This window comes from Melospiza melodia, chromosome 8 (assembly GCF_035770615.1).
Source record: "Melospiza melodia melodia isolate bMelMel2 chromosome 8, bMelMel2.pri, whole genome shotgun sequence".
Taxonomy (NCBI): Eukaryota; Metazoa; Chordata; class Aves; order Passeriformes; family Passerellidae; genus Melospiza; species Melospiza melodia.
The window spans coordinates 36,383,683-36,405,800 of record NC_086201.1 but is presented as its reverse complement, the minus strand read 5'-3'; the positions used below and the strand labels follow the sequence as shown (position 1 = coordinate 36,405,800).

The 22,118-nt window shown below is 50.0% G+C and overlaps 1 protein-coding gene across 2 annotated transcripts in view; it reads right to left on the bottom strand.

The window, feature by feature from the left end:
* Positions 1-21,665, bottom strand: part of HDAC4 (histone deacetylase 4) — a 186,305-nt gene extending 164,640 nt beyond the window's left edge. The window contains exon 1 of one of the 2 annotated variants that reach the window (XM_063162701.1): positions 21,579-21,665. The gene's annotated coding sequence lies outside the window, so the exon portion shown is untranslated. Of the gene's footprint in view, positions 1-21,019; positions 21,095-21,578 lie in introns of those variants that run through there. The other variant, XM_063162702.1, reaches the window with a different exon arrangement.
* Positions 21,666-22,118: the final 453 nt, after the last annotated feature.

Genomic DNA, 22,118 nt, shown 5'->3' with positions numbered 1-22,118 from the left:
TGGTTCTGTGATGCTGTGGCAGCACGAACATTCACCTTCCTCCTCCCAGCCCCTTCCAGATGTGCCTCTGTGCCATCACAAGTCTGGATGTGCAGCAACCACTAACGACAGCCACCACAGGACTTTATTTACAGAGCTCCATTTTTCAGAGCTTTCACTGCTCTCCAGCCCTGATAAGAATCTCGGCCTGGGGCTGGGCTTGCAGGCTGAGTCAGCCGGGTTACCGGGGACCAGGAGCTCTGGTGCCCGGCTCTCTCTGACACAGCAGCACTGCTGCCAGCATCCCTGGTGGAACAAAGGCATTCCACATCCTGCCTCTGCTCCAGCAGCACCCAGCACCCTGGGGTTTGCTCTCCAAAAGCTCCACACCCACCACCATGGGTGCTGCACCCATGGAAGCACCACCACCGCTCCCTTCAAAAAGGCGCCACCGTCGATCCTCCTGCCTGGCACAGATCAATTCCAACGAGATTGTTATTTTTTTCCCCCAAAATTACCTTCCTGGCTGGGTTTAGAGGCAAACAGCCCTTGGTTTACACAAGCACACCGAGCTGAAGGGAGGCACAGCCTCTCTCAGAGCTCGGTCGATTCAAGCTCTCCTTTGACAACAGATCCTGCACTTTAACCAGAGCGGGGGAAAGCTGCCTTTGCTTCCCAGGGTTTGTTTATAAAATACTGCCAATGCAGGATCCACACACGGAAAGAGCAGGGAAGGAAGAGGCTCAGAAGTGCCTGGAAACAATTCACTGTGACCACAGGGAGATTTGCTGTGTCTTTATACGGGGAGGTGGAACAGCTTGGGCTGGAAGGGACCTCCAAGCCCAGCTCACTCCCAACCCCTGGCATGGGCAGGGACACCTTCCACCAGGCCAGGCTGCTTCATTCAGAGCAGAGCCAGTGTGGAACAGCCTCCTGAGCTCACCTCCCCTCCAGGGACCTCCATCTCCCAGCCGCCACTTTGCAAGGTGACAAAAGGAGTGGCAGCAGTCCCCAGGACACCCAGGACAACATGCCCTCAACCCCTGCTTCTCCAGCAGAATACAGCTGCACTGCATCTGCCCCTCAACCCCTGCTTCTCCAGCAGAATACAGCTGCCCTGCATCCACCCCAGGAGAGCAGCTTGCACAAGCACTGCCCACAAGCGCTGTTTTCCCACCTCTTCCAGGAAATGTATTCGCAAACTTCAAATACCATCAGAGACCGTCCTCAAAGAGTCTGGAGTCTCTAAGCAGTTTTCTCTCTAAACATACACGGTGAGAATAAGCAGGTGACACTGTAAAATCTACTGTCAGAAAAGCAACTGGATTACCATGGAATAATGAAAATTGAAAATAAAGAAGCGAATTTGGTGCTGTGTTAGCCCAGTTCCTCCAAAACCACGTGGATTTTGTGCAGATCTGGACATTCCCCTTCCTTTTCCAAGCAGCAGTGTAAGAGTTTCAAAAGGGCAAGAAAACCATCAGAGGTGTGGTACAAATTGCTCACGCAAGTGAAGCAGATTATAATAAACCTGCAGCCCAGATAGAGGTGACTTAAAGATATCACAGTGATGTAGAATCATGATTAACGCAGACAAATCACTGATCATTCAGCTTTCCATCTACTTCTGTCAGAGGCAGAACTTTTTCCCCTGCTTTTGCTGGGTGAGAAGCTGAGTTGACCCAGGAGGAAGGAAAGGGTCCACAATTTGGAAAAAGCACAATTTGACGTGTGCTCTCTGTATTTACCTGCTCCTCCTTAGCTGCACTGAGAAACTGACTCAAGGTGCTGGAAAAACCAAAAGTTTTCCTGAATTCTAAAAGCAAATGGACAAATTTGTTATGGAAGATGACAAACAGCAAGTGCACGGGGCCAGGACACCCACGAGACAAGAAGTGTCACCATGGGCATGTCCTGTTGTGAAAGGCCTCCCAAAGTACATCCTCTTGGAGGCTGCTGGGGAACGTGGCAACGAGGAACTTTTAAAGACCTTAAAAAAACCTTAAAATCCTAAAATGTCCCTTAAAATGTGCTCAAATCTCATTTTAACACCAACCTCGAGTCACCAAACCAACTCAGCCCCGCACTGTCCCACACAGACGTGACAGCCCCATCTCCCAAAGTGTAATTTTTGCTCTGTAAAACTTCCTATATTGCACTGATATCACATATCAAGATTCTTTCCAGTTTCCACACCTGCACCCAGCAAGTGAAGGGAAATACTGGCAAGTGGAAGTGTTGACACAAAACTCAGGAATCTTCATGGAAGGGGGACAGGGAGCACAAGCAGTGCGAGAGCACTGAAGCCTTCACTGAAGTTAGAGCTGTGGAAATGACAATTTTTAAAGAGGAAACCCAACCGAGAGGAGCTGTTACCAGGAGCTCCTCTCCAAGGGAACACCAGGTACAAACATGCCCCGGCAAGGAGGATCCAGACTGACCAGTCCAGCCCTCTCTGCCCGGACATCCCATCCTGGCCAAACACATGGTTTCCCTGCAGCAGCAGCACAGAGGTGCCTGCATGTGAGATCAAAAGCTCAGCACGGTGATTCAAACACCCAGAGCAGCTCAGGAACACTTCAAGGAATCAGCCCCAGTGCATTTGTTTAGCAAATGCTGGCTTTTCCCAGCCAGCCATCACAAGAGGCTCTCACATGACAGCCCAGAGCTGAACAAACACTGTGCTTCTGCCTCTCCCTGGAACTTCCACTCTCCAGCTCACACACACGGGGAAAATCTGCTGCTCACACCAAACACTGCGGCCTCCTGACAGGTTCTGTGTGGGGACACCAGCAGGGATCCCATCTCTGGGCATGTTGGTCCTACATGTTCGATTTTAGTGTGTGTGTGTGCCAAATTCCAGGACTAACCAACTTCCCCAGTTCACCCAGGAGCTGCAGTGCCTTCCTGGACAGCCCCTGGGAGCAATCCTGCCACTATTCCACCAGCAATCCTGCCACTCTTCCACCAGCAATCCTGCCACTCTTCCACCAGCAATCCTGCCACTCTTCCCCAAACAAGTCCCTGCAATACAAGCAGTGCTACACCTGCGCTGAAGTCACCGTCAGAAACGAAACGAACAGCCACACTATCAACTTATTAACTAATTATGAGCTGCTTTATTAACATGGAACTAATCCACAGCTATGGAAGGGTGGAAAACCTAGGTGGAAATAATTAATCTAATTACATGTAACAGAAATTGCCTACAAAAATCATCGAGGAAAATGTTTTCTACCAATTTCCCAGCCTTCTGCTTCTCATAGTCACGGAACGCTCCACAGCTGGTTTCCAGGGAATCACACAGATTCCCTGAGTAAAGCTGCTTTTCCCAAGCTCTTTTCTGTTGTGTCTCAAAGTCAGGTGCTCAGACTGATCTCTGGTGGAAGTCCGAGCACTGAGACACCAGCCCAAACTGAAAACATGGTATCTTGGTGAAAGTGAAAACACCCTTTGCCCATTTCTATGTTAAATTAACAGAAAATTGACATTATTGAGTGTGGCCCTGGCAGTATTTTCCTGACCAAACTGAGGAAATCCCTCGTGGTACCTTGCACAGACACTTTTGCAAATCACCACCCTGACCAGCACTGACAGCTGCTCTGAATACCAAAGGTGCCTCCACAGCCTAGAAAGAAAAATAATCTGGTGGACAACCAAAACCACCCAACTGCCCTTTCTCCTTCTTTGCTGGAAACACACAGGAGTATCCACACAATTTCTGCTTCCACAGATTTCACAGCAATACTCCTGGGAAGATCTCTCAGCAGTTTTTAGACCTCAACAAGAATTGATATTGGAACCACTGTAGGTATCCCAAACACACAGAGAAGCAAAACCACTTTGGGAACAACCAAGTGCATGAGGAGTGAACCTAAACCCTCCCAAGCATCACCCAAAACTCTGAACAAAAAATCCTGAGCAAATCTGGAAATACCACCTCGTGCTCACCCCAGGTTAAAGTGACCAACAGCTTAGAAATTATTTTTTTTGGAGTGGAGCAGGACGAGCTGCAGATTCAGAACCGCCCGCCTGAAACCTGGGACTGTGCGAACGTGCAGGAATACAGAGCCCTCCTTGACTAGCGAGACTCTGGCAGAGGGTCTGAAGGAGCAGGATGCTTCTGAGCTCAATCCAGTTTCTCAGCAAGAGCAGCAAGAACAAGCAGTCTCACAGATGGATCCGCGTGGGAGGGAGAAAGGATAAAAGTCTGCCTCGGGAGCCTGTTCCAGCTGCTACCGGAGCCTCGCAGGAGGCAGCTCCAATTGGGCACAGCCACCTATAAAAACCTCCTGCCTTGGCTTTTGCTGAGGCCCTCTTCTCCCCCAATTCCATGTCTTTCCCTCATCCTACTGTTTCCACGTTTGAAGGAGTCCAAATCAGGTAGCTGGAAGTGGTGCTCGACAGAAGGTGAATGCAGACTGGGAGTTTATCCTGTTTCTTCATCCCTGCCTGCAGGTCACCCTCACTGCACACACACGACTCAGGAACAGAAAAATCAAAACTCCTTTCACATGCCTGACTGAGAAGTGATTAAAAATGGAATATTTGAGGCCAGGTTGGAACCTGAACCAGTGAGGGGCAGCCCTGCCTGTGGCAAGGGGGTGGAACTAGATGGTCTTTCAGGTCCCTTCTGACCCAAACCCTTCTGTAATTCCATAATTCCACATTATTTTTAACCAGAATCCCCCCCAACAACATTTTCAGTGGCAGGAAGAGGCTGTGTGGCCAGCAGATAGGGAGCTCACCTCACTGGCTGAAAGCAATTCTTTACTGGGGTCGTTTTTCAGCTCCTCAGGTAGGCAAAGGCACAGAGAAAAACATTTACCTTTTCTCTTCACATACTTGAGCCGTTCCAGCCACATCTGAACTTCTTGTTCCTTCTGACAAAGAATCAGAATTACTGGTCACTAGCTGTGCATAACCCATCTGGTCTCCCAGCATAAAATAGCTGAGTACATGTGTCATCAATCACTGTTAATTACTTTCATTAACTTGGAAAAAGAATATTGACTTTTTTTTAAAGAACAAACATTGTTTAAGGTCAGCCTAGTTCTCTCTCTCTCTCTCTTTTTTCTTTTGTTTTAATTGAATGCTATCTGATTACCAAGAGAAAATAATTTGGCCTGAACACTCAAGCAAGCCTGCCACGCAACTTGTGCAGTTCTTTGGTCTGTCGAGACATTTCCATTTCCTCAAGTCCTTTTCTGGAAGGGCCACTTGGATCCAGAAGCTTCGCACTGCTCTGCAGTGCCCCGTGTTAACCTGGCTGCCATTCCCACCTACTGCCCCCGTGGCTTTGGCAGTGCTGACCTTTGCCATGCTCTGGGAAAGAAAGAAAGATACATGGCCCCAAGGTCTCCACAAACACGTTGCATCACCGTGCAGTGGACACTCAGCCCTCTGCCGTAAAACAGTGACACAGGCACAGATCTCACCTGCAGCACAGCCTCTGCCAGCACACCCAACCAGCCAGGAGCCTCACGGTGCCATGCAGAGCTCCCCTGCACTGTCCCCTGCTCCAGAGGCTGCCCGGGATCACCTGGCGGCCCCAGCACGAGCCAGGGGTGGGTCCCTGCTGAAGACTGCAAGGCAAGATGTTTTCCATTCCCATCTGTGTGGCAGATCACCTTTGTCAAGTGGGCAGTTTGCTTTATCTCTTTCTTTGAGTGACCACATTCACACCTCCCTCGGGAGGGGACACTGCTGATAACAGACTATTGAATGTCACTGCATGGCTGATAAGAACTAGAACATCCCATTGGGAGATGTGAGCCCAGAGGGAGGAGCCAAGCATTGCTACCCAGATATAATCCAGAGGTTTGTGAGACACCAGCACGGCTTTCTCCACGGGATTCCCAGAGGAACAGCAGCTGCCTCTCCTTCCACTGGATCTTCACAGGAACAATACATCCTTCTCTACAGATCCCCCTGCTCCAACAGAACCACCCCTGACACTGCAGGAGGGCTGCAGCCACATTTCCAATGGGACTGCCACCAACAGCCTGACCCACAGGGTGTCAGGCTGGGTTCTGACTCTGTCACTGTTGTTCTGGTGTACTGCATTGTTTATTTTATCCTTTTATTTTCTTCCCTATTAAAGAACTGTTCTTTCCTGCTCCCATATTTTTGCCTGAGAGCCTCTTAATTTAAGATTCATATCAATTGGGAGGGGTGGGGAGGGTTTGCATTCTCCATTTCAGGGGAGACTCCTGCCTTCCTCAGCAGACTCCTGTCTCTCCAAACCAAGACAGCCCCTCTCCACCCCTGCTCACAGAGCTCCATCCAGTCAGTCACTCTCTCTCCAGAGGAGCCACTTCAACTCAGTGTTTATTACATTTTTCCACGCCTCAGTTACTCCTCCAACACTGCCCACCTCCAGAAGCACTATTTTGTTTGAGGACATACCATGCCACTGCTGTCCCCCTGTATCCCATAACTCTGTGCTTCCCCCCATTCCCAGGCTGAGCTTCCCATCCCACAGTGCAGGAATGTGGGCAGAGCTCAGGTGGGCACCCTCCACCCTGGCTGGTGCCCAGCTCATTGGCACAGCACATCCTCACCCACAAAAGCTCTGGGACCTTATCACAGGCTCCAAAGTTTACATTTCTGCATGTTTTACCCCTCCTGTCTGGCACTGAGTTATTGGTATTAGTGGGTGTCATTATTACTGGTGTTATTTGGTATCATTGGCACTGAATGCCAATAATGATACCAAAACACTGCCCCTTCCCAAGCAGCCAGACCCCAGTCCCAATGGAATCATGGAATCCCAGAATGGTTTGGCTTGGAAAGGCCATCTCATCCAAACCCCACTCTGCCATTTCTCCTTTTAAAGGGCCTGTTTTCCTACAGCCAATAAAAATGTCTTGTGTATCTTACTCAAAGGATCTTTACCTAAATCCAAATTTTACATACAAGCATGAAGGATAATGCACCAAAGGAAGAATTTACAGCTTTGCCTGTAAAGTGCAATATAATTTACTTTCATTTGTTAGGAAAACCTGTAACCACTGACAGGATACCTCAAGGATGCTCACAGGGCAGTCCTGGGCACTCTGCTCAGTTCTGGCCCCTCTGCCAAAGCTGCTGAGACTCCCAAGCCCCAGACTGCTGATAACTGAAGGGGCAGGAAGCTGAAATAAATATTTAGTTTTATATTCACGGGGGTTCCACCATTTCCAGTTTAAAAGCACAATTTAACATTTTCCAACCACATCCACAGCCAGGATAGGAAACCAAGTTAAGTCACCACAAACCTGTCAGTTCCTCTGCTCTACAGGGTTACATTTCTCTGAACAGGATTACATTTCTCATGACCAGCATCACCCTTTAATGAAAACTACAATCTTCAGGCAAATATTGCAGTCTTAAAAGCTGACAAGCAAGAAAGCCAAGGAAGGAGCAACTGGCACCTCTCAAGCTCCAGGAGGTTTCAGGCTGTTTATTATATATTTATCTGGTTTATAACACCATCAAAACCAAAGAGGAGCAAAACCCTTTAAAGAAGTACCTGCAGGTTACCTTGACAAAGGCCAGCAAACTTTTGGGAAATCACTTTCCAGGTTCTTGAACTCAGTGTGAAGGAAGAGCTCCATTTACTTTAGGATTTACATTTTATATGGCCCATTTTGCCTGTTGGATGTGAACACAGCAAGGCAAACTGGAATTGTTCTTGCCAATAAGAAAACTGGACTGTAGAGCCATAAAAAGGTTGGACATATTTCAAGGACTGACACAGCACCTGCCATGGGGGCTTTTTAAGGTGGATTTCACAATGCTGCCAGTCACCAGTCAGAAAGGGAGTTCAACTCTAAGGAAGCCTTAGAGCCCTAAATTAGGGTTTGGGTTGGAAAGGACCTTAAAGCCCATCCCATCTCACCCCATGCCATGGTAGGGACACCTTCCATTATCCCAGGTGGCTCCAAGCCCCATCCAACCTGGCCTTGGGCACTGCCAGGGATCCAGGGGCAGCCACAGCTGCTCTGGGCAATGCCAGGGCCTGCCCACCCTGCCAGGGAACAATTCCCAATTCCCAATATCCCATCCAGCCCTGCCCTCTGGCACTGGGAGCCATTCCCTGTGTCCTGTCCCTCCATCCCCTGTCCCCAGTCTCTCTCCAGCTCTCCTGGAGCCCCTTTAGGGGCTCTGAGCTCTCCCTGGAGCCTTCTCCTCTCCAGGTGAGCACCCCCAGCTCTCCCAGCCTGGCTTCAGCCCTTGGAGCATCTCTGGAGCCTCCTCTGGGCTCTCTCCAGCAGCTCCAGCTCCTCCCTGGGAGGCCCCAGGGCTGGGGCAGCTCTGCAGGTTGGGTCTCACCTGAAAGGGCAGAATCCTCCCTTCCCTGCTGGTCACAGCTCTTTGGATGCAGCCCAGGGTTTGGGGGTTTGGGACTTCTGGGCTGCAGAGTACTCTGCTGGGTCCTGCTGAGCTTCTCATCCACCAACACCTCCAAGCCCTTTATGGCTTTTCACACCAACCAGCACAGACAGAACACTCCTCCCTGCCACTGCCTCCTCTTTCGGGGTGGGAATGAAGCAAAGTAATTTCCACCTGCTTTTGTCCCTCTTCAGCCCTTAAAAACATCAAAGCCCAACCTTCGGGGCCTTTCCTGGAGCTTGGGGTTTTGCACCTTTGCATGCTCCTAAACCTCCTCCTGGAAATTCTGGCTAACAGCTCCAGCTTCTGCAGCAAGAGGAATTGCTGGGCTTTCAAGATAAGCTGCCATTAGTCACCAAAGCTCTGCAGAAATCTCCTCTCACCTCATCCACCTCACCACCTGCTGCTTGGGATACTCTGAAAGAAATGAACGGGAAAGAATACAAGGGGAAAACAACACAAATCCAAAGACTCTGTGTGTAAGCCTTAGTGTGGATCCATCTTGTACCTGACAGGAGCTGGGGTTGGTCTTTTCCCCCTGGTAACAAGTGACAGGACAGGAGGAAACAGCCTCAGGTTGTTGATGGGGGAGTTAATGTTGGATATTTAGAAACATTTCTGCGTGGAGAGAGTTGTCAGTCCTTGAGCAGTGGTGGACTCCCCATCCCTGGGGTTTAAAAGCCACGTGGATGTGGCACTTAGGACATGGGTTAATGGCAGTGCTGGGGAAACTGTTGGATTTGATGATCTCACAGAACTTTTCCACCTAAACGATTCTGTGTTTCTATGAACATAATGACTAATAAGCTACATTACAGCAGAGGGGGAAAAATGACCTGACAGGCAATGCCTGCAGGCACCTCCAGCCCCTTCCCGAGGGAAACCGTGCACAGTCCAACACCTCCTCGGGATGTCAGGCAGCTGAACATCCACACTTCAGCACCAGCTTTACATCCAGGCAAACGGCAGGGCCACGGCAGAGCAAACAGAGTCCCATGAGCTCAGAGCACTCGGCATGCAAAGCACACTTCAGGGCTGGGGCGGGGGCAAGGAGATTGCAGGAATTCTTTCCTGAAATGGAATGGGGAGATAAGATCGAGTGAAAAGGAGCAGAGGCTGCTGACATATCTAGGCTCCCAGAAGCCAGTAAATATGCAAATAGGCTGCCATTTCTGCCAGTAACACTCAGAACCAACTTTGATTCTGCTCAAATATATCACATTAAACAAGAGAGATAAGGCCGGCACTGAATCCACACAGAGCAGCTCCCTTTGACCAAGACAGCTTCACTTCTCACTCCAGGAAATCCTGAACAAAGCTTTCTATTCAGTCTCCACTCTGACTATCACAGTGTTTATGAATAACTTTGGCCATTTACCTTTTAGCAGTGTGATTTGGAAGTGCTGTTAAAAAACCTCCACATAAAGCCTGGAAAAGCTGCATCCATCCAGTCCCAGTCACAAACCCTTCCCCAAACCACAACAGGGCTTGCTGCCCCGAAGCCACAAACTGCAAATTTCACACGAGGTGTCAGGGAGGAGAAAAAGAAAGGGTGTATTGAGTGTGCATCCCTGGAGACAGATTACAGAGCAAGGACTGAAGCTGATGTGACCTGATAGCGATGATAAAGGCATTCCCTGGACATCCATCTGTTGTCCTTGGGGTTTGGACAGACACACCAGGCAGAAACACAGATGCATGAAAACATTAAATACAGCCATGATTTGTTCTCATGGATATCTATACGTGTGAAACAAATAGCTGTATATTCAAACACCAGAGGCAAAGAAAGCATTTCTTATTTTCACTCCATTTTATCTGCCTACCAGCTCTGAATCAGCGAGATGAGCTCAAAGGCCAGCGCTGGCTCTGGTCTGAGGTATGCATTTTGCACGTTGCTAAACAAAAGCAAAAGCAGCTCTGCCCTGCCACGGCAGGGGCTGAGCCCAGCCTCAATCACCCATTCCACTGCATGAGGCCGTTCCCTGAGAGAGGGAAAACAGCACAGCCTGCAGCCCTTGGCTGCTCCTCCCAGCCCCCAGCACACAGGCAAGACTACCCAGAACGTCAAGCAACCACCAGCATCAAAAAACAAGCATGTACAGAAGCTGGGGAGATGTAAAAAAAAATAAACCCCAGACCTGTGCAGGCTGAATAAGCCTCCCACGTGTGGCACAACACAACAGGAACGATTTCCCCAGCCACGCCAGGCGCTGCAGGGAGATGAGAGCAGGCTCCATCCAGGAGCAGGACCTGCAGGGAGGCGTCAGGACCATCCCCAGACCTGTGGCAAGCACAGCAGAGAGCCATCCAACAGGAGGTGGCTGGAGAGGGCTCCCAGAGCAGCAGGAAGGTTATGACAAAGCAGGATTGCTGGCAGGAGGAGAGCAGAGACGCGGACAGGGCTGAGAGGGGCTGATCCAGGAGAAGAGGGAAGAGCTGAGCTCAGCCCGTGCCCCTTCCATCCATCACAGCCAGCCCCAGCACTGCCCTGCAGGAGAATACCAGGACACACAGCCATGCTCTGGCTCCAGCCTGTGCTCAGAACTCCCTTATTCCCATCCCCATCATTCCCATTGTAGCTGCCAGTGCTGGGAAGGAGCCTCAGAGCTATATGCTGAGGCCCTGGAATTTAAATATACGATAACACTGTAAATAAAAGGAAACAAATTCCTTAAGGAAAACCTTTTCACATGCCAGATCAGTTCCCAATAGTAACTGCTCTGCTTTGACAAGAGATAAATATTTACAGTCTGAAACAGAGAACACCTTGTGTTGCAATACTGGAACGCAAACCTTGTCAGTCCTGGTATCCTGAAGAGAGGGCTTTGATATTTTAAAGAAAAAAAAATTAGAAATAAACCCCCCAAGCTGAGCACTTAGAAGCACACACACATTATTGTGCTCATTTACCCCACCAAAACAAAAACCTGAAGGTAGTCACACAAAGAAATTGTCAAACATGCTGAATCCAGAACAGATTTTCTCAAAAGGAGACCTCATCCCCCAGGGAATGTAGACAGTTTACAGCAAAAGTCTAAATTATTGCCAAAAATATGCTGCCTTTTTTTTTTTATTTATTTAAATACAGCCTAAGCTGCTCCTCTTAGACATTCCACCAGCAAATGCAGGCACTGAAGATTTTTCCTACTGGAGCAAAAAGGCAGCAAGGAGGACTAAATATCCATATCCAGCTCCTTGGACTGGGGCATCCCACTCCAGGAATACCCTCAGGAAGAGGGAAGAGAGATGCCAAGAGGTGAAGCCTGAGCTATCTCTGAGCTTCCAGCATGACTCCCAACCTCCTCGGGGCCTGATCAGCTCCTTCCAGCTAAGGAAAGAATGTAGGGAATGTCATTCATAGCGGCACTTGGGAAGATGCAGGCATGGGAATCCCTGTCCCAGGAGGGTGACAAGCCTGCTGCAAGGAGATGCTCTCACTCCTGCCCAGCTCAGGTTTGCTGCCATTTTAAATGAGCTGAACACCCCATTAAACACGAGTGGGTTTTTTTTTTGCTGCACTGTCTGAGCAGCCCAAACTCCCGTTTCTGAGAGCACCTGCACGGGGCCAGCCTGGCTGGGCTGTTGCAGGGCAGGATTTCATATCTGAGGTGCAATTTTCCTCACCCAACCGCTGCTGGGGCTTTTATGGCCCGCTCCCTTTGAAGTGGGGCAGCCACAAGAGTTCAATGTCTACCTGCCACTCTCAGCTCCCTCACTTCCTCCTCCCCTTCCCAGGGAGGGAATCATTCATTCCCCTGGGCAGAAGAATTGACCTGCCTTGGCCTGGCTGCTGCCCCAGGATCCCATCCCTGCAGCCAGCCAAGCCTTCTGTTGTTCTGCGCTCAAGTTCTCCATTTGCTCCCCTGCTTCCAGCATCCCTGCACAGCAGTTTATTTTTAGCCCAGCATTTTTAGAGCAAAGCCCAGAAGCAGCACACTTTCAGCGCCAAACAGAATTCAGCTGTGGCTCTGAGGCTGTCAGCTGACAGCAGGACGCTCGGGGGGCTTTGGTGGCCACTCGAGGCTGGTGTCGCTCCCTGGGGACTCTCCCAGCTGCACACACCAGTGGCACAAGGGACGGTGACTCTGCCACTGCCTGGGCAGCTCCTTCCACAGCTCTTTCAGGGAGGAAATTCCTCCTGATGTCCACCCCAAATGTCCGGACAGAGAACCCAGAGCTTGCCCCTTGCAGGTGCCCATGAATGTCTGCAGTTTGGGGTCACTGCTCACAGCCAGCTCAAGGCAAAGGGGAGATCCCTGCTGGATTCACCAGGTGCTGGATCGAGCCCTTATCCACCAACACAGACAAGGAGAAGTGCCCCAGTGTACAAAGTGAGGCTCCTGCCCAGCTTTATCATCAGCTTTCAGGAGCCAGAGGTGGTTTCCATGTTCTAAACACTAATACTTGCCTCCTTTTGACTATGCCTTGTTGTTTCAGTGCAATTATAGAATAAGGGAATCAAATCCAGCAGGTATCACCATCAGCTTTTTCTGTTGACAGAACACAACCTGGCAGAGGCAACAGCAGTAAGTGACACCCAGACACAGCAACTGAGAGGAACAAAACCGTGTAATCTGTGTAAATCCACCCAAAATCTGCAGGGGTGGCTCGGAAAATTGCACAGTAAAAGTCTTTTCAACTCTCAACAGCTCACAGAACAAGACTGCCATGACAAGGCCATCTTCTCCAAGGCACAAAGCAGCCAGTGACAGAGCCACACTGTGCCCTGAAATCACATCAAGCCTTTTTGCCCACTGACCCAGAAGTCTCCAGCTTTTCTGCAGGTTTGATAATTTATAACCCAAAGCCTCAGACTGCTTTTCCCTGTCACAAGCTGGTGGTTTTTGCAAAGCTTCAAGCAGGAAGTGTTTTGCCTAATGTTAAATATTTCATTCACTGTTATGATTAAGCCCATCCTCAAAGCTTCCATCCGAGGCTGAAGAGGGATGAGCAAGGGGATGAAGAAAAGCCTGACAAGGAGAAGCAAACACAGCCCCCAAGGAAGCAGCAGGTACCTACCATGTACAATCAGAATAAATACTCCTTTCTAGTCCTCTCCCTCCTCCTTTGATCATGCTTCCAGGTCAATATCTTGTGAGAGGCAGTCCTGACTCAAATGCATCCTTCAGCCTCCACCAGGATCTGACAGCAGGTATCACTTGTGGAAATAAATAAGTAAAGAACATTTCCTCCCAACCAAAGCCTATTTGACTCAAACAGGAAATCTGTCATGGTTAGGAGAAATGCACAACAGCATCCACATGGAGAGTAATTTATTTTATTCATTTTTTTTCCCATGCATCAGGTAGTGAGGAAGAAGTGCTTTGCACAGGGAGCAAAGACAACCCAGCAGAGACCCTGCCCACATTCATGGAATTATTAAGGTAGGAAAAAACCTCTAGGACCATCGAGTCCAGCCATTAACCCAGCCAGGTCTGTTTCCTTCCCTGCCCCTGAAGATGCTCCAGCAGCACAAACCACATTCAAACTGCACCATAACGTTGTTATAAAGGTGCGAAAAATGCAATTTTTCCTCACTCTTGCGCACATTATTTGAGCAGAGAAGCAAACCTCACCATTCCACACGCACATGGACCTGCAGTAAAAGGCATCCATGTTTTTGGCTCTCCAGGAGAACCACCTGCATTGAGGATTTTACCAGAATCCACCACAAGCAGTAACAAGAACTAGGTAACTGTAGCTCCCATGGGGGGGAAATGTAACCTTCCAAATGCCTTGAAAAACACTCCTGAAAATCTCTTGGGAACAGCACACACACTAGGATGAATTCCTTATTTCAGGCTCACATTGAAGACCCTTTTCTTGGAGGTGAAATTTTGAGGACCCTTTTCTTGGAGAAGAAATTTTGTCAACACGACCCCAAAACCAACCTGAGCGTGATTTTCCCTGAGCAAAAGCAACATAAGCTGTTCCTGGAGCACATCGGGAAAATCCAGGCAGGAGAAGGATGTGACAGCCCAGTTATGAGTAACTGCTATTCCTCCAAGTGGAGTTAACACAAATTCTATCAGCAAACCAATGCTCACGTGACAAATGGAAGTTCATTTCACAGGGAACAAGACACAGTGTACTAATGCTCCCAGAATTTAACTGTAATTAAGTCTCGCTGACAGACACCTCATTAAAGCACCACTTCTCCAGAAAAAAAATTAATAAAGTGAATTATTTCCTACGTGTGAAATATCAGGGTTTTTCACTGCTCATGAAAGATACATGGAGTTCAGTTCAGCTGGATGTCACTGCTCCCCGGAATGAAGGAGTGACACGCTTAAAAAGACATTTAAAACAACACACTGCTGTGCTGCCAAAACCCAGGCTGGGATGCTCAGCCCTTGAGTGTTATTTTATCCTGTGATGGCAGAAAATAAACCCCCTGAAACACAATTCTTCTTCCAGTAGATACACAGATAGATGAAATAACTGGCTTGTTATTAGAAAACCAAACTAAATTAAGATAACCTAATTTTGGCCAAACTAAAAAAGGATTCTCATGAGCCAAAGATCCAGTTTTCAAATTGCAGCTTTTTGGTGTTTAAATGCTGCTTGTGTGATGAACAAAGGTTCAGCCACTGATGAGGGGGGCAGAGGGCTGAGTGTGTCCAGGCCCACGAGCCAACTCACATTCCTCTGCTCTTGGAGGCACATTTTAATCAAACTTCTCTGAGGTAATATCCAGCACAAAATGAGCTGAAAAACATGGACCTGATCAAGACGTGCCCAGTAACGAACGCCTGAATTTTCAGAGGGGAAGGCCAAGCTGCAATTCCTTGCAAAGGGAAAACCACAGAAGCTTTCCAAGAGATTTTACAGCCCTTTTCTAATTGTTCCCTTTTTCAACATCATTATGCAACCTCCGTGTGCTTTCCTGCTCCTCTACCCCCCTTTATTTCACCCATTCTCCCCGCACCAACTTCTCCTAAACGCTCTGAGGCAGCTCCTTTAAGACAGCCAGAAATACAGCGCAGATTTTTCTCTCCTCCTCCTCCTCCTCTCAGTTTAAACTGCCCAAATCTTTCCGGTGAAGAAGCATTGCCCAAAATCTGCTCGCTATTCAAGCAGCCCTGGCAATGACAAGCAGCACTTTCATGAATCATCTGTTATATATTGCCTTATCAACACGGTCCACTGCAGGAGAAAGTAAACCTGGCCCACTTGGGCCTTGTGCATAACACAATCAAAATGCAAGTGGCATTAATTACAGGAGGGCTCTGAGGAGTTCCCTCATCCAAAGATCCAATATAGGCTATATAAATAAATAAATAAATATATATATATATATACACACACACACACACACACACACACACACATATATATATATACATATATATATATTTGTTTGGTAATTTATATATATTTATATATATTCATATATATAGGCATCTTGGGGTGATTTAGGTTGCCTCAAAAACATATTAAAATTATTTGTTTATTTATGTATTTATATATATTCATAGATATATATAGGCATTGCGGGGCAATTTAGGTTGCCTCAAATACATACTAAAAATTATTTGTTTATTTATGTATTTATATATATTCATATATATATATATAGGCATTTTGGGGCGACTTAGATTGCCTCAAATGCATATAAAAATTTATTTATTTTTATATATTTATATTCAATATATATAGGCATTTTGGGGTGATTTAGGTTGCCTCAAAAACATATTAAAAATATACATATATTTATTTCTATATATTTATATTTATATATATTCATATATATAGGCATTGGGGGGCAATTTAGGTTGCCTCAAAAACATACTAAAAATTATTTGTTTATTTATATATTTATATATATTCATATTTAAATATAGGCATTTTGGGGCGATTTAGATTGCCTCAAATACATATAAAAATTTATTTATTTATTTTTATATATTTATATTTTTATATATTCTATATATATAGGCATTTTGGGGTGATTTAGGTTGCGTCAAATACATCTAAAAAATACATATTTATTTATTTGTTTATTTTTATATATATTCATATATATATATAGACATTGTGGGGTGATTTAGATTGCCTCAAATACATCTAAAAAAAATATATATTATATATTTGAGACAACCTACATCGACCCAAAACGCTAACAGCTATTTCCTCCCCCACCATACACAGCTTTTACTTTAGTATTTTAAAAGATTAAAAGACTGTTTCCCCCTTTTACTGGTTACCAATACTGCCATATTTCTAATCATTAAAGCAGACAGCATTAGTGTTTCTGCTGTTTGTCAGCTTCAGCTATTTGAGGCAAACACACATTTTTATGTTTTTTTTTGTTTTTTTTCCCCAAGCTCAGCAAGTGAGGGGAACCTTGCACTGCTCTGTTTCCTTGCATGGCAGTGGAGCATTGGCATGCTTGGACTGGGGAAGCTGGAAGCAAAGGTAAATGGAAGGGGGCTCAAAACTGAAATGCAATTGTAAACTCAGTGACAGCACAAATCCCATTGGCTTCTCTGCCCACTGAAACACATCCTTACAAAAGCACAAGCTCAAGGGGTTCCAGCAGGACTCTGATAAAATCTAAACCCATGTAGACTTGTTAGCAGGATTGAAAAAGAGGATGGAAAAGCGATGGGAAAACTGGAAACAAGCTAAAGGTGAACTGGCAGAGCAGTGAAGTAGAATGTGACACCACTGAAGAAGCCAGCAAGAAGAATACTTGGCAAATATTTAACAAATGTCATTACCAGTGCCCCAATAAAATGTTCAATTAATATTTCCTTGTGGTTTGGGACAAGCTCTGCCATTTGAAACAGGCCAGCAACAGATCCCACTGAGCAAATAAACTCCTTTGTGCATACTCAACCACGGGTACAAGACCAGTGAAATACAGTCCCAAGAGCTGGGGGTTCATATTTGCTTTACATATAAATACAAATACACAATGCCAAGGAGGAGGACACCAAAGAAGTGTTTTAACCCAAGGTTAAGCTGGCACAGCTGGGCAGGGAGCACTCAAGTTCTCAAAGCCTGAAGGGAGCATCACTTAGCCCACAGCACATGGGGACAGCTGGTTACAGGGACCCTACAGAGGCACAGCGCGGCATACCAGCACAAAGGGAACCTGGAAGATGAAGGAAAACTCCTGAAATATTTGATTTATCCCATCTTATGTATTTATGGGCAAGTCAGCCTCAACACTTGGTTTGCAAGGTGTTTGGGCACTCCAGGTACAGACAGTCTGCAGCTTCCCCTGATTTGAAACCTGCAAATGAACCTCGAGGACGAGCTCCAGGTACACTGCAGCAAGTTTCTGGATCACAGATACACCTTCAGCTGGCTTTAAAAAGTTTCTACTCCCCAGAAAGCAGAAAGCATTTGAAAGAGAGATAAAAAGAGCAAACTGAGCTAAACCCACAGGCAACTTTAACCTTTGTTTTGAACAAGTCCTGCTCCTCACCCCTGCAGCCCCACGGGTTTAAGGTTGAAGACTCAACTCCAGATTTTCAGCAGGCTACAAACAGGCAGCTCCACTGCCCATGGGAGGAAGCAATCTCCCCTGGGAGGGTGAGCAGCCCTGGCACAGGGTTCCAGAGCAGCTGTGGCTGCCCCTGGACCCCTGGCAGTGCCCAAGGCAAGGCTGGACAGGGCTTGGAGCAGCCTGGGACAGAGGAACGTGTCCCTGCCATGGATGGGCTCCAAGGTCCCTTCCAACCCAAACCATTCCATGATTGTATGGCCAGGAGAAGCACAGGCACTGCCCACGGGGGCTGCAGTCACTCTGCTCTCCAGGAGTGGGCAAACCACAAGGCTGCTGCTGAAAGCACAACAACCTGACAAGCTGGGCAAAGCCTCCCCCAGAAATCATCCCTCAGCTAACACAGGTCCACGGGACGGGCAAACCTTCCCAGGCCAGATGCTCCAAGGGCTCAGGAGGCAGTCTGGAGTTCAAGCCCTTAAAGATTTGGGCAAAACATGTTTCTGCAAGACAAGCCACTGCCATCTGCACCTACCTAAATACCTCCTATCAGGTCCTGCCACCAGGTAACTTCCTCAGGAGTTCATCAATCCCCAGGTGTCTCTAAACACATCACTACCAGTTTAAGAAAAACCCCCTATTCTTGTATTTACCTTTTCCTACTGTTACTGCACTGCTGTTTTTTACCTTTTCTGCATTACTGGGACATTGCCTGTGAAACATAAGCACAGGCAAGATTAAGCAAGAAACTATCCTTGCTGTTTTCATCTACTCTTGGAATGGTTTGGGTGAAAAGGGACTTAAAGGCCACCCAGTTCCACCCCCCTGCTATGGGCAGAGACACCTTCCCCTATCCCAGGCTGCTCCAAGCCCTATCCAACCTGGCCTTTCTTTATTTTCCTGGTGATTCACCATTAAAGGCAAGCAAGAAAGTGAAACTAACTTCCACTATGGAGGCCGCAGGCATCCTACACCAGGACCTGTGTCTCCTCCACCCTGGAAACTCCCTGGGCTTCTCAAGAACCTAGTAACTCACACCTGGCAGCTCTCCTCTGCTTTAGGACAGTCCATTTAGCAGATTTTAGGAGGTGGCAGCACACAGACACAGGCTGCCCACCAGACATCTCCTCCCAAGGGTGCACAAGCTTTCCATGCCTTCCTTCCACGCCTCCATCCCACGGAGCAAACGACAAAATTCTTCTGGTGCTCTGAGCTGATTTCCAAAATGCTTTCTCTAATCTGTCTCCTTAATAAAGCTAACTCCTGAAGCAAAACAAACAAACAAACATAAAAACAGGGTGGCAAAGTTAAAATTGTGAAGATTTAAGGATATTTTTTTCCCCTAAGTTTAGACCACCAAGGGCACAGCTTAATACCAACACCGGGAATCTGTCAGATGCGCACGCTAAAAAGGACGGAGGGGAAAAAAAAAAAAAGCAGAGAATCCTGGAAAGCTGCATCTTCCACATTTCACTTTACCCAGAAAATCTGCAGCCACTAAAACTTACTCTAACTGGGTGGCATTTTACATTTCCAAATGTAATTGAGTGAGCGTGTTGCCATGGCGACAGCAGGGTTCTGCAATAACTTTGTTGCCTTGTAATTGCTGTATATTTGTATACAAGCAGCTGAGCTTTCTTTAATTCAAATGCCCTCAACTCTTCCCAGCGAGGGCTGCCGAGCGACGGCGGCGGCTTTTTAGGCTGAGAACTCTCAACAGCGGTGCTGGAAACATCAGAAACCATTAAAACTCAGCGCCGCGACCGACCGCATTACACACACGCACAGAGAAAAAAAAAAACACCCCACCAGGAAACCCGGCCAAGAACCAGATTATTATATAAACTTCAGAGCTCCTTAGCTTTTAAAAATGTTGCCGTTGCAACGACAACAACAACAAACGAGAAGGGAAAAAAAAAAAAGCACGATTCGGATAATTAACTCCAGGTAGATTTGGCAGCGAGCGGGGAGCACTTTGAGGGCAGGGAATAAACGCAGCGCGGGTCCCATTTATTGACAGGGCGCAATACCAGCAAATCCAAACGCTTTGGCCAGGGGGATTACTCGCTCGCCGTGGTCCAGAGCAGCGCTTGCTCCATCTCCCCGGCCTCCGAGCAGCGCTGCGAGCACAAGGGGATGCGGCTGTGGGAAAAGGAGGTGCCTGGCGGGAGAGAAGCGGCAGGACGGCAGGGAGCCACAGCCCCGCCGCACGCCCCGTCCACGCCAGGCTTTTACAAGGCATTTTCACACCCTCCATCCACCCACACCTTCCCGACACACATCCCCACTCCTTGCGAGCGTTCGCGGAGCTGTAACCCAGCCCGGAACATGAGGCAAGGCTGGAACGCGAAATCCTCCCGGTACGGGCCGTCAGCGATTTACGCCAAAACAATTTATCGACAGGCAAAACCCCCAAAAACCCAGCGCCTTCCCCTGCCGCGGAGTGGGCGCACAGCACAATTACGCAAGTGCTTCGAGGCGAGGGCAGGTTCCCTTCCCCTCCAGCCGCTGCCCAGCACTGACAGCGTCCAATTTATTGTTATGTAAATCCATCAGCCCCGCCGAGCTGTCACCGACACCCCGGCGGGCAGCGTTTTTTGGGGGCAGCGCGCAGCATCTTTCCCCTGATAAATCCCTGCAGCAAAACCCACACGCGGCTGCCGGGCAACACCTCCCTCCCTCCCTCTCGCCAGCCCCGGAGCTCGCCTCTTTCTGCTTCGTTTCGCCCCGAGCAAGCCGAGCCTCCCGGTTTCACCGAGCCGCACGTGGTGTGTCCCCCCTGGAACCCCCCAAAAACCGGAGCTCTGCCCGCGAGGCTGCAGCGCTGGGCCTGGGAGCCGGGATTGCCACGGCCGGGCTCCCCGAGAGCAGCACCCCGGTTTGCTCCTCCCGGGCACAGAAAAAGCCATTTTGGGGCTTTTCTTGCAGGAGGAGCCGAGCGCCGCGGGGCCCGAGCCCGGCAGCCCCGGACGCAAACTTTCCGCAAGTCGCGCGTTATTCGCGGCATGAGGACGAGGGAAGGACGCGCGGGGGGACAGGATGGAAGAACCGACCCCGGGCCGCGGCCCGCTCGGGCGCCGCAGGGCCCCGCCGCGGGCGTCGCCCCCGCCGCAGGGCCGCGCCCGCCCCGCCGAGCCGCGGGGCCGGGCCCCCGTGCGGCGCTGCCCGCGGCCCGCCGCTCGCTCGCCTGCCCCGCCGGTCACTCACCGCTGCCCGCATCGCCTCGCCTCGCCCCGCACGGACCGAGCGCCGCCGCCGCCGGGGGGACGAGGCGGAGCCGCGGCCGCCCGGGAGGGGCGGGGCGAGCGCGCGGGGGGGCGGGGCTGCAGGCGGCGGCGGCCCCGCCCGCCCCATTCACAAAAAACCGGGTCCCGCGCGCTGAGTGGGCGGCGGCGCTGCCCGTCACGCCCCCCGCGCCCCGCCCACCCCGCCCGCCGCGCCCGGGCCGGGCCGGGCCGATGGCGCGCGGCGGCCCCGCCCCGCCCGGCGCGCCGCCCAATCAGCGCGCGGCCTGGGGCGCCGCGCGGCTCAAATCCGCCCGCCACCAGCGCGCGGGCGCCTGTGATTGGCCGCGCCAGCTGCCCGTCACCTCCCCCTCCCACGGCCGCGGCGCAGCGGCGACCAGCGGCCCCCGGGAGCGGCCCCGCCGCGCCGCCAGCCCGCCGGGCGGGGAGGCGAGCGGCCTTAAAGGGCCCGCGCCGCGGGCAGCCCGAGCGCGACGGCGGAGGCGGCGCGGCTCGGCGGCGACGGAGCCCCGCGTACTGACCTGGACGGTGGGCGCGGCGGGGACGCTGCGCGGCGATGGCTCCCCAGGCGCGGAGCGCGCCACCGACGGACTCAGCCCGTGACGGGTTCCGCCATCTTGGAATTTTTTTTAGATGGGGAGTCACGTGGTGCAACCATTTTTTCCTCGCGGCCAATCAGCGGGCGCGGGTTATTTATAGCCGCGCGGGGGAAGGGGGACCAATCGGACCCCGCCCCGCGCGCCCCCGGCCACGCCCCGTGGCGCGCGGCCCGTCGCCATGGCGACCAGGGGGCGGGACAGGGGCCGCCATGTTGGCCCCCAGCCCGCGGCCCCGCCGGGATCGGGATTGGGAATCGGGAATTGGGATCGGGTTCCTGATTCCCCCCCCATCCCCAGTGGCCGCAGCAACTGCGATCCGTGCCGTGTAGACGGTATTGCGGTAAAACGTGGAACTTTGGGGTGTTTTTACGCCCCAGGTTTCCGCAACCGCGATCCCGCTCCCTCACGGGCCGGTCTGTGTTTTCCGCCAGGTACCGCGTGTAACACTGAATATCTGAGGCG